Genomic DNA, 13,949 nt, shown 5'->3' with positions numbered 1-13,949 from the left:
TATAGCATTTTGCAGAGGGGTGAGAGAGGTTGGGCCAGACAAACAAAAAATATCTTAATAATCATTACATATGCTTACTATTATATATAATATAATATGGGGGTCATACCTGATGGTGCTCAAGGGTTACTACATGTTCTGTACTCAGTATTTACTCCTGGCAATCTTGGGGGACCATAAGGGATGTTGGGGATCAAAACCATATTAACTATGTTCTAAGCAAACACCCTACAAAATATGCTATTGCTGCAACCCTCTTATTTGTTGTTTTATCTATTTAATCAAATTGGCTACTTTTCAAATATTAATTTATATAGGACATAACCAATCAAAAAACTCATCCACAATCTTCATCTGTTCTGAAACCTCTAATGTTTTAAGTGGAGGTACAGATTCAATAATGCTTCAAACATCCTTCTTTTTTCTTGCACTGTTTTTTCACTGTGATTATTCTAAAAGTTACATGATCCTGTCCCCATAAGCACATTCTGAAGTGAAGACAATGATGTCATGATATCAGCTCTTGGTGTGTTATATATCAGAGATAGTTCTCCAAAACTGCCACATTTGTCATCCTGACCAACAGAGCGGGTTTGATTATCTCATACTAAAATGTCTGAGATTCCTGTTCTATAACATACGAATCGTCTCCATGGACAATGACATGCTCATCAACTTTGACTGTCCTTTCAAACATGGCATCAAGAACTCAAGAAAGTTGTTCCTCATCAAGATTTTTGAAAATGAGAATGTCCATGCAAGCTTCTTGAAGTCTGCATCTCTGGCGATTGGTTTTGGGATGAACCACCTGTGGATCTGTGTTATCCTCTTCCTTATCAGGGTGAAAGGCCTCAGCACAGACTGATACTTGCTGGTCAAATCTTCTCGGAATTGGAATGTGCAAGAGCTAATAATCCTACCAGTCTCTTTGTCTGCCTTAGCCGGCCTATCCAGAGCTCAGAACTCAGAACTCTGGGAGGAGAAAGGCCAGGCAGCGGTGGTGGCCAGGACGGAGGCTGGGGCTGCGGGCCTCGCTAAATCAGATGGCTGAAGAAGTCCACCTCGACGTGGATGAGGTCTGCCGGCTGTCGCCTCAGCCCCTCCATCCTGTAGCTCTGCAGGAGCTACAAGATCCAGGGCCAGATCTGGATGTGGCTTCTCCACCATAAGGCTCCAACTCCTAAATGAGCATTTTAATGTGTAAAAATGATAGGTCACAGGATTTTATGAGCTTTTATCAATGGTCAAAAATAATAATTTTCAGATATCTAGTTTTTCACCTCAGAAAATATATGCCAAACCACATACTACCAAATGTTCCATTACCATCTATTATTACCCAGTCAATCCCCTAATCCATTCTCTTCCTCCTTATCTATAGTGACTTTCACATTTTTGTCATTTAAAATTGCACATTGCTTTAAAAATATCCCACAAATGGGTGAAACTATGTAGCATTTTTTCTTTCATTTTGTCTCAATATTCTTTACAGCATGTTGGAATAAAAACTCTAAGTATTTCTAGTGTTCCTTGCTTAAGTGCCAGTTTGCCAGTTATAGAGTATTGGATTTCTGTATGGAAACCTAAAGGGAGCTGAAATTGGACATCATTTTTTCTCCATAGTCAATCATGCTTATTAAAAATGGTTGTTTTTATAAATAATTTTCTGAGACACCATAAAAATCAAGGCGATTGGGTATGTAAAGTAATTCCAACAGAGAAGATGTATCATTATTAGATATACCACAGTATTTTCCAGAATATGATGAAACTTAACAAGCTTGTATGTAATCTCAGTTGACCCTACACAGTTTTAAACATTTTATACATTAGCCCAATTTAATGAAAAACAAAAAGAAAAATAAATATAAAAGAGAAAACTTTATTCTATGCCTTTACATTTTCCTTTTGTTTTCTGTTGACTTTATATTCAAAGATTTAAAGTAAGTTATTGAATAGAATTATTACAATTTTCCTGAAGGTTCAATGGCAAATTTCAATTATGAATTTAATGTACATGGGACCATATACATGACTTCCTCTCTAAGGTTGCTCTGTTCTTCACAACTTGGACTTAAACTAATTTATTACTCTATGTACTAAACTAATAATACAATTAAAGATTAGAGGGTAGGCACCTTCTATGTAAAGTACTGCACTTAATTTTAAAAAACTCACACATTATAACACTATTATATATTTAGAAATTCATGGTAAGGACTGATATATTGCTATTTCATAAAACATTCTACCTCTACCTCCCTTGAAGAATCTATAATATTAAGTTTCCCTGAAACTCCTGATATAATTATATCTACAAATTTTACTAATTTTTTTATTCTGAAGAAGATTTTATGGAATTTTTAAATTTATATTTAATCCATCATTATGTAATCTGAAGTTATTCATAGGTGGATTTCAAACTTACAATGCTTCAGAACAATCAATCCCAGCACCAGTGTCAACCACTTCCACCAGTGTTCCAGAGTCCATCTCATGCTACCACTCCTTGCCCTTTGCCTGCCAGCATAACAGGACTGGTTGTTATTGTGATTGTTGAAATTTGATCTCATTATCTAATTATTTTTAATTATGGTTTGGATATTTAATTCTGTTCTTTCTTAACATCAACAATGCAACTTATACCCCCTGGCTCCTGTCCTTCATATTTATGCTTTTCCTCCTCCACTTAATTTCTTTCCTTCTCCTCACTATACTTTGAGGCCTATAGTGTTCTTGACAACCCCCATTTAAACCATTTCTTTTTTTATGCAGTTATTTTAAATACCACATAAAATGATATCATTCTGCCTTTCTTCTTCTTCTGGCTTACTTCACTTAATATAGTATCCTCCAGTTCCAACTAGGTTAAAGCAAATTTCATTATTGAATCATTCCTTAAATTTATATATATATATATTTCATAATATGCATATGTGTATGTGTGTGTACCCTTTTTCATGATCCACCATCTGTTGTTGGACATCAGTATTGAACCAACTATTAGCTATTGTACTAAGTTCTGCATGAATAGCAATGTGCATACATACTTTTGGATCAGTGTTTTTCTGCCCTGAAAATAGATATCCAAATCATGATTGATGGGTTATATGCTAGATCAATTCTTAGTTACTGAGAATCCTCTATACTGCTTTCCACTGGGGTTGGACTAGGCAGCATTCCCACCAACAGTACGTGAAAGTTACATTTTCACCACATCCCACCATAAAAACAATTATTCCCAATATATTTTATTTGTTCCATCCTCACTGGTATAAGATGATATCTCATTGTCTTATTTGAGTTTCCCTAATGACAAGTGATGATAAACATTTTATCATGTGCCTGTTGGCCATATGTTGGTCTACCTCAGAGAAGAGTCTGTTCTACAAATAATAATTTTTATAAAGAACAGTGTTTAGAACATAGAGTTAATTAGTATGACTTAGGTTTCTGTTTTATATGACTTTTAATTAGGTAACTGGTTAAGTTGAAAATGTGAAAACAACTAGATTTTGCAGCATTTCTCAGCATTTTAACCTCAAAGCAATTTATGCCATACCAGATGAGTGTGTGTGTGTGTGTGTGTGTGAGTGTGTGTCTTTGTGTCTTTGTATGTATATCCTTAGTAATGTTTTGAAAATATGTAAGAGAATGAGTAAATAAAGAATAAAGGCAGAGAGATTTGTTAGATGTCAAACCATTGGATGATATTAGGTTCTGTGTAGATCAGAGGCTCTGAGAGTTTACTGAGTAGAGTTTTCTGTGAATTACATGCTACCACTTTTAATGGCTCATATATCAAATGTGCAATTTACAGTAAAGAAAAATAGCAAGTGATATATATATACCTAAATATGTGCACATATACATTTCATGTAGTATTCTTTAACTGATATCTCTCATCATTATGAACTAAGCAGAAAGTTCACACATTTTATAGCACAAAGTATATGACCTGTGTTAAATTTATATTTGATATAGAACACAAAACAGATTTATTTTACTGAGACTATTATTTTTGCACAGAAATGTCTGAATAACTTATACATATATACTAAATTATTCTTATAGGCCCCAGATTCTTCAAGTTTAGACTTCTTAATATAAGTACTTGCTTAGCTGTTTACTGGAGACACAAAATGGAGATCCATCAATGAAAACGTTTATTTTTTGTGGTTTTGCTGGCAGCACTGGGATGCAATAGTTGTACATGGCAGTCACATACAGCCACTATCCGGTCTTCTGACATTATAATTCAAATTATCAGCAAAGGCTACACATTATATTTGCAGTTTAGATTTCATTTTTGTGTAATGGAGGAAATTCTGGAAAATAAACAAGTATAACACACACATATACCACCTGAATTATTCTTTGACTATAACACTTTTTTTTTTTTAGGACGACCTGTCTGTCCACATGACTTACACCTGGCTCTATGCTCAAAAATCAATTTTGGCAGTTCCGAAGGGATGAAATGTGGTGATGAGGATCACACCAAATTTCATTGCATGTAAAGGAAACTCTTAACTGCCCATACTGTCTTTCCTCTATGGTTGCAAGCTATATTCATTACATGTTTCAACTTCCATACATTTAAGTTGGACTAAAATATTTATCTCCAGTAAATGTTTCTCTTTGTTCTAAACCAGCATTAAAAAGGTGTTTTGTTGCAATAAAATAATTAAAAATTTAATAAAATATATTACAAATAAAATATCTTGTTGCAATAATAAATATCTGTATTTAGAGACAATGTTGATAAGGTGTACCTGGGTAAAATTATGATAAAATCAACATCAGGAGAAAGAAAGGTTTTAAGTTACAAGTTAAAGAAAAAGTTGGAAGTTTATTAGCAATTGATTTCTTGATTCGATACATCTAATTCATTGAGTAAAATTTAATTCTATCATAAATATATTTGTTTATTTCTCAATTATAATTGATACAAATACAAATATAAAAAACAATACCGTTGTCCAAGGAGAATAAAATTTCCCAAGTAAATAAATGCCCCCCCCTCTTTGAATGAATATATTGAGTCATAAGAAAAAACTGAAATAGTTTCTCCCACTCAGTGGGTGGCTCTTGTATCCTGGGCACTATTTCCTTTGAGGTGCAGAAGCTTCTCAGCTTAATATATTCCCATCTGTTAATCTCTGCTTTCACTTGCTTGGAGAGTGCAATTTCCTCCTTGAAGATGCCTGTAATATCCTGGAGTGTCTTGCCTATGTGCTGTTCTATATATCTTATGGTTTTGGGGCTGATATCGAGGTCTTTAATCCATTTGGATTTTACCTTCGTACATGATGTTAGCTGGGGGTCTAAGTTCAATTTTTTGCAAGCGGCTATCCAATTGTGCCAACACCACTTGTTGAAGAGGCTTTCCCTGCTCCATTTAGGGTTTCCTGCTCCATTATCAAAAATTAGGTGATTGTAAGCCTCTTCAACATATTCAAGGAGGAATTCAAGTAGTATTCATAAAATAGAAAAAAGCAACTTATTTAAATTTCATTTAAAAAACAGTTCATTGAGGGTCAGAGCAATAGCGCAGTGGCAACACATTTGCCTTGCATGTGGCTGACACAGGAAGGACCTCTGTTCAATATTCAGTGTCCTATATGGTCCTCAAGACAGGACAGATTTCTGAGTGCATAGCCAGCAGTGACCCCTGACCGTCACTGGGTGTGGCCCAACCCACCTCCCTCCCCACCAAGAAAAAACAGTTCATTGAATTTTACTTTACTTAGGTTTCTAGTCAAATTATTTAGGATATACAATAATTCCCTCACCATTATTAACTCAATTATTTTTGCAAACATAAATAAAGATGTATTATGTTAAATTAATGATAAAGAGAATTTCCATCTTTTGTAAATGTTATTAGTTTTGGGAGCCACCAATACTCAATGGGAAAATATAATTTGATTTAATCTAGGTTAAGACTGCTTAAACCTTATTTATTTATTAGTTTGTTTGTTTTGGGGTCATACCTTCCTTTGGGCTTATTCTTGGTTTCATGCTCAGGGATTTGCTTCTGGCAGGCTCAAAAGACTTTATGGGATGCTAAAGATCAAAGTTGTTTCAGACATGTGCAAGGTAAGATGCTTAAATATTTTTCCTAACATGCAAAAATGTTTATGCTACCAAGTATATATATATGTAATATATGCAAAATAGATATACAAATAAATAATTTTATGATAATGCATAATAAATAAATCATTTAAAATGCCAGAGAGATGGTACTGCATATTAGGTATGTCTCTTGCTAGAACCCAGCCTGGGTTTCATACTCAGCACCACATATCATAACTTACATCAGGATTGATACCTGAATACAAAACCTGGAAAAATCCCTCAGTAGCACAGAGCATAGCCCAAAACAGCAAAACAAATACATTGTAAAGCAATATTCTTTTAATTTATGAGACCTTAATAAACTAACTTATAGATATTGTTTTAAAAAAAATTAGGTGATTGGATGTCTGGGGAACATTTTCTGAGTATTCAAGCCTATTCCACTGATCTGAGGGCCTGTCCTTATTCCAATACCATGCTGTTTTGATAACTATTGCTTTGTAGTACAGTTTAAAGTTGGGGAAAGTAATTCCTCCCATATTCTTTTTCCCAATGATTGGTTTAGCTATTCACCCAATACCCATCAGATAAGGGGCTAATCTCCAAAATATACAAGGCACTGACAGAACTTTACAAGAAAAAAACATCTAATCCCATCAAAAAATGGGGAGAAGAAATGAACAGACACTTTGACAAAGAAGAAATACACATGGCCAAAAGACACATGAAAAAGTGCTCCACATCACTAATCATCAGGGAGATGCAAATCAAAACAACGATGAGATACCACCTCACACCCCAGAGAATGGCACACATCACAAAGAATGAGAATAAACAGTGCTGGCGGGGATGTGGAGAGAAAGGAACTCTTATCCACTGCTGGTGGGAATGCCGTCTAGTTCAACCTTTATGGAAAGCGATATGGAGATTCCTCGAAAAACTGGAAATCGAGCTCCCATATGATCCAGCTATACCACTCCTAGGAATATACCCTAGGAACACAAAAATACAATACAAAAACCCCTTCCTTACACCTATATTCATTGCAGCACTATTTACCATAGCAAGACTCTGGAAACAACCAAGATGCCCTTCAACAGATGAATGGCTAAAGAAACTGTGGTACATATACACAATGGAATATTATGCAGATGTCAGGAGAGATGAAGTCATGAAATTTTCCTATACATAGATGTACACGGAATCTATTATGCTGAGTGAAATAAGTCACAGAGAGAGAGAAAAACGCAGAATGGTCTCACTCATCTATGGGTTTTAAGAAAAATGAAAGACATTCTTGCAATAATAATTTTCAGACACAAAAGAGAAAAGAGCTGGAAGTTCCAGCTCACCACAGGAAGCTCACCACAAAGAGTGATGAGTTTAGTTATAGAAATAACTACATTTTGAACTTTCCTAATAATGAGATTGTATGAGCGAAATGGAGAGCCTGTTTAGAGTACAGGTGTGTGTCTGGTGGGGAGGAGGGAGACTTGGGACATTGGTGATGGGAATGTTGCACTGGTGATGGGTGGTGTTCTTTACATGACTGAAACCCAAACAGAATCATGTAAGTAATCAAGGTGTTTAAATTAAAAAAAAAGAAAGAAAAAACTGAAATAAAGACTTTATTTTCCTTCTCTTTTTTCTTCCACTATTCTCTTTCTTTTTCACTCTTGTGGTTATTATTTGGTGATTTCTTTTTTTTTTTTATTTTTCTTTGTCGGGTGCATTTTTTTCTTTTTTCTTCCATTTTTCTTTCTTTTTTTGGTAGTTGTTACCAAATTTTTTTCTTTCTTTTTTCTTATCCTTTTTATCTCCAATGATGGTGGAATGGATGCTCAATCTATAGCAAGCTGTAAAGTGGAGACCAGTTGCACTAGCATTCTGGGGGTAAAGGAGGGAGATATGGGATATGTGCTGGGAACAGGGGTGGAGGGAGGACAGCACTGGTGGTGGAAATGCCCCTCATTCATTGCCACTATGTACCATAAATGATGCAGTGAAAAATTTGTAATGCACTTTGGTCACAATAAAAAAAATTGCAGTAAAAATTTTTCTAATCAAAGAAAGTTTATACAGGAGTCTACATTGTGAGACATCCTAACTGATTTATGTCCAGTGCCACAATACAAAATTATAGCACAAAATCTTTTTCCTATTATATTTATGAGGGTTCAATTCAATCTAGAATTTATGATTCTCTTGTTGTTAGATTCATTGTATAAATTTTCATAAATGATATTTTTATCCAGCAAGTTTAGTTTCAAATCAAATATATTTTTCTGTTTAGAAATACTTCCTAGAGAATGCAGTATAAAAAATAAAAAATACTTCCCTGTAAATTCGTAATAAAGATAAATTTTTACTGTACCAGTAAAGAAATAATTTAATGTGTTGATAATAATTGTAAAACTTAATGAACTTTATTATGTGCTCAGTAATTTCTATTTCTTGACATTTACAGATATAGTGAAAAGGTGACACCTCATGAAAGCCTGTCTTGTAATTTGGCGGGGGTCGGCCACATCCAGTGAGCTTAGTGGTTACTCCTAGCTATGCGTTCAGAAATAACTCCTGGTTTGGGGGACCATATGGATATCAAACCGATGTCTATCCTGGTCAGCCACGTGCAAGGTAAATGCCCTACTGCTGCACTATTGCTCTGCCCGTCTTGTAATTTTTAAGTGATAATTCTGCGTTCTTTGTTAAATATTATGGGTAAGATTTTACATTGCTGCATATCTAAAACAATTCTCCAATTCTATTCTGGACAGAGAGTTACGTAATCCTGTGAAACTGTGGTTAAAGAAAAATTTCATGGAATCAATTTGTCAGAATTTTAAGTTTCGAGATGGCAAAAGCAATGATTCTTCTGTGAACATACGTTTGTCTATAAGTTAAGGTGAATTTGTGACCCAACTGCTGAGATTATGGTCAAAGAATTAAGTGAACTTGATTTATTGAATACAATATGATGGTTTGATTTGTTTTGTTTTGGGGCCATGCCAGGGGTGCTCAAGTTTAACTGCTGGCTCTGTGCTCAGGAATCACACCAAGTAGGCAGGCACTGGAGACCAAATGGGATCCAGGGACCTAACCATTGTTGGCTACGTGCAAGGCAAATGTCCTACGCACTGTGCTGTATCTCCAGCCTCTGAATCCAATATGATTGTTATTTTATATCTATTGTTAATGAAATTAATGATAATTCTTTTATGCTACTACTCACACCAATAAGGCCAATATTCATGTGATGCTTACATTTGTATGTGAGCACACAATTGACTTTCAATTCCAAATAATTCAACTAGTATAATATCAAATCTATATATCTTTTTGCTAATCAACACTAGAAGTTTCATATTGTCATAATTTCTCAAAAGTCTAACCCAACCTAAAGAGTAAATGGGGGAAAGAAAAAGAAAAGAAGAGGCTGGGCAATAGAACAGTATTATGGCATTTGCCTTGCATGAGGCCAAACCAGATCAAACCCTTGTGATCCCTGAGCTTGCCAGGAGCGATTTCTGAGCGGAGAGCCAGGAGTAAACTCTGAGCACCACCGGATGTGGCTCAAAAATCAAAACAAGAAGAAGAAGGAAGAAGAAAAAGAAGAAGAAGAAGAAGGAGGAGGAGGAGGAGGAAGAGGAAGAGGAAGAAGAAGAAGAAGAAGAAGAAGAAGAAGAAGAAGAAGAAGAAGAAGAAGAAGAAGAAGAAGAAGAAGAAAGAAGAAGAAGAAGAAAGAAGAAGAAGAAGAAGAAGAAGAAGAAGAAAAGTTCAAGTATCACGCCCACCTTTTAGTGAATAAATAAAAATTGTATAAAATATACTGTAGTGTAGTTCACTCACTGGTATTTTTGTAGGGGTGGGTGACAAAATATTAGGGCATAAAGATAAAGAAAATAAGAATTAATTAGATAATCAGAATAAAATGGTATTACATAAAATGAATAACTATAATTGTCTTAAAGACTTACAAAAATAAAATAATAATTTCTGTTACAAGCACTTATGTTTAAATAAATAAAAATATATTTTAAAACATTAATGAAGAATATGTTATAGATTGAGAGATAATTAAATATAAATTATTGAGAAAATTAATAAAATAGTCTCAGGTGGATAGTCTGAGGACAAAACCTAATAAAGACAAAATCTTGTATAAGGGTAGAGGTTGAGTTTTGACAATAACAAAGGAAATAGTGAAGTGTATTAAAGCAAATTAAGTTGTTTCTCAAGTGCTGGAAAGAGTTTATAGTGAAATATATTTACTTCTTGCACTTTCATTTACAGCAAGATTATCATTAGATATTTAAAGGCAAAGGAGAACATTCATTCAATATATCTAACTCTTAGATTTTTTATTGCATTCTATTCAAAATGACTATAGTATTATTTCATATATAGCTTTTCGAATCACACAGTGAGATTTATGTAGAATGTGAGAGCTATCAATATCTAGAATACACCAACTATCTTCTCTATGTGCATTCCCTACTTCCATTCAAAACATTTTAATAATCATCTCTATTGCTAATGCTTTTTAGTAAAATGGCAAAAACATAGTTGAGTGACAGAAAAAATAAGTGGTAAAATGATTGTCTTCCATCTGCTTAGCCCAGGTACTCTCCCTGGCATACCATATCATCTCCCAAACACTGCCAAGAATGATCCTGGATCACAGAGCTAAGAGAAAGCCCTGATTACAATCAGGTGTGATCCTCCTTACAAAAAAAATGCAGTTGAATATTGCCCTGGTAGTCAAGAATTTTTTAAAAAGAATTAATAGTGCTTTTTTATTAGAATAGTGACTTTTAAAGTATTAGGATTTACAGCAAGAGATATCACAAATTTCTCTAACTTAAAGTTTAATAAATTTTCTTGAATATGTCCTTACAGATGGATTTTTGAGTTACTTGGTTCTGGATGTGTATTTCAAAAATTTCGATCTAATTGAATTCTACTCTTGGAACATTGAAAAGAATTGTACACGTGAGTTAATTCCATAACCTACATTCGTCTTATGAATTCTATTTGTATAAGAAACACTCTATTTTCATAATCACTCAGAATTTTCAAGGTTTTAACTTGCTGACTTATTACTTAAGTTTCTTGAAAATTGAAACTTCCAAGTACTAAGAGACACTATATAAGCCATGTAATATGCTGCATATTTTAGTAAAATGGGACCCACAATGAAGAACTAATTCTACCTTAAGTTTTTCTTATCAATGTATCACTCTGCCTATAACAAGTTAAACGGCAGCCACATGATTGTAATCGAGAGGTTAAGAAGTGTGCACTTAGAGCTGGAGGGATAGTGCAGGAGGTAAGGTTCTTGTATTGTATTCTAATCCCTGTCACTGTATCTGGCCTAAGCAAAACCAGGAGTCACTCCTGAGCACGGAGCCAGGAATAGCCCTGAGCACTACTGAGTCTTTCAGCAAACCAATAAGAAAGTATATATGGTGACAACCTGTAAGGAAAACACAGTTTATAACAAGGAAGTGGGATTCAGAATAATGATTCAAGCTACTAATTTTGTAACTAATTTTGTAATTCAGTGATATAACTTGTTATGTGCAGAAGAAATCTTTGAGACATATAAAGGTCATGGAAAGTAGAAAGATCTTAGGTACGTTCACAAGTCTCAGCTTCAGGACTTAATTTTGATAGAGAACCCTGGCAGACTCTTTAGTTTATTTGAAAGATTTTGCATGATCTATGAAGCAATAATATTCTAGCTGCAAGAATTCATTGAAGGAAATAGCTTTTTATAATGATATATGATTTATTCACTTACATCTCTGAGCTATTTAGAGGAAATTATCCATTAGATTGTGTCATTAGTTTAAAAGCTTCTACCGTTGTTTTTTCAGTATAATTTTAAACTATGTAAGACTATTACTTGGGAAAATATTAGATAGACATATGATTGTTATCATATATTTTAAATTGATATTTAAAAGTAATATAAATGTTTCTTCATTTATAAGCAGTTATATCTATGAGAAAATACTTATTCTTTCTTACAGATTTGAAAAACTAACTCTCTCTCCTAAGACCTCTATTAGGAGGAAGAAAATTCAGGGCTTGTTTCTGATGAGAATAAAAATCTTAAAATGTGCTTTCTGGGCCCAGAGAGATAGCACAGCGGTGTTTGCCTTGCAAGCAGCCGATCCAGGACCAAAGGTGGTTGGTTCGAATCCTGGTGTCCCATATGGTCCCCCGTGCCTGCCAGGAGCTATTTCTGAGTAGACAGCCAGGAGTAACCCCTGAGCACCGCCGGGTGTGGCCCAAAAAAACAAAAAAACAAAAAATGTGCTTTCTAAAAGTTTACCCCTAATAGGTGACCTGAATTAGGTGACTTGTAATAGGACACTGAAAGTGCCAATTGGTTCTCTGTGATCTATATGGGATATAAAACAAATAATTTTTATAATAATTTTATCAAATTTTAAATGTAAATTTATATACAGATGGTTTTTCTTTAAACATTATCCAAATTGGGATGAGAAAATAGTATATCAGGTAGGGCATTTGTTTTATATGCAGCTAGCTGTAATTTGATCCTGGGCATCCCATCTGCTCCCCTGCTCCCCAATAACTATTTCTGAGCTCAGAGCCAGGAGTAATCCCTGAACAGCTAGGTGTGGCCCAAAATCTAAACAGAAATAGACATATTTAGAGCCAAAGAGTGTCTTAGTATAGTGGTTAAAGTTCTTGTGTTGCATGTTATTGATTCTCTTCAATCCGAGGATTTTGTAGTCCCTTGAACATCAGCAGTAGTATTTCTGAGCAAAGAACCCAAAGTCACCATTGCTGAATGTGGTTCCACAACAAAAAAGCAAAAATTTAAATCAAAAGTTTAAAAAATAGTAGCAAAACTAAACTCAGATTCATAAAGGAAAATTTGAAAACACTGAGGCAGTATGTCTATTAATAGAAGACACTTTTTTTCCTCACAAGCAAATTCTCAAACATAATTTGCTTATACTATTCTCTTTGTTTTCAATTTGCTTAAGAGCATAATATTGTGAATATCTGAGATGTCTCTTGTTTTCCTTTAGACAATAGAAAAGAATAGGATAGGCTTGTTTAGCAACATGGAACATCATGTTGTTGATAGGGTCATGTATGATGAAAATGGAGAGCACAGCTATGCTAGAGGTGATCAATATAGCATTTTTCTTGATTGTTCTTTCTAAAAGTCTTCTATATATTAAAAATTGGGAGAGTATTTTTGTACCCTTATTTTGCTTGTGACAGGTTCAAGTGTGAATATGTGATTACTACTTTTAGAAGAAAATTCTTTTTTAAGTTCCTAAATACTTAAAAACATTTTCTAATAATATTTCAATGAGTGATTTATCATATCACTTGTAGAATTGGACAAAATGTTCTAGTTGAGTTTTTGTAACACTTAGTTGGCTCCTTCTCGAGGTACAGGGATTATCAGAGTAATAATTACTATTAATGCCCAAGTTTTTTTTTTTGAAGGGAGACAGTGAGGCATACTTGGATGTGTTTAGGAAATACATCTGCCTTTGTGCCTGGGTTACTCCTGGTCTTGCCTATGGGACCTTATGTGGTAGCAGGGATAGAAGTACATTTAGTTTCATACAAAGCAAACACCTTAACCCTTGTACTATTTTTTCAGTTCTGAGGACATAAATATATCAAAAGTGAAATGGTAGAAATATATTCCTAAATAACTACAATTCATAAGAACCCTCAAGGGACTTCAAAAATAGATATATAAAGTTACTATTCACACAATGTTTTGTACACGCACTGTTCAGAATCTTTGGAAGTCCTATACCTTCCTTAAATGATTTTAAGTATTTTCCAATATTTAGTGCATA

At 34.2% G+C, this 13,949-nt stretch overlaps 1 pseudogene; it reads right to left on the bottom strand.

The window, feature by feature from the left end:
- Nucleotides 1–309: 309 nt before the first annotated feature.
- LOC126033447 (cAMP-dependent protein kinase type II-alpha regulatory subunit-like) overlaps nt 310–13,949 on the bottom strand; it is a 29,032-nt pseudogene continuing 15,392 nt past the window's right edge.

The sequence above is a fragment of the Suncus etruscus genome, chromosome 17, assembly GCF_024139225.1.
Source record: "Suncus etruscus isolate mSunEtr1 chromosome 17, mSunEtr1.pri.cur, whole genome shotgun sequence".
Lineage (NCBI taxonomy): Eukaryota > Metazoa > Chordata > Mammalia > Eulipotyphla > Soricidae > Suncus > Suncus etruscus.
Note: the sequence above shows the minus strand (reverse complement) of the source record. Positions and strands in the feature narration are given on the sequence as shown.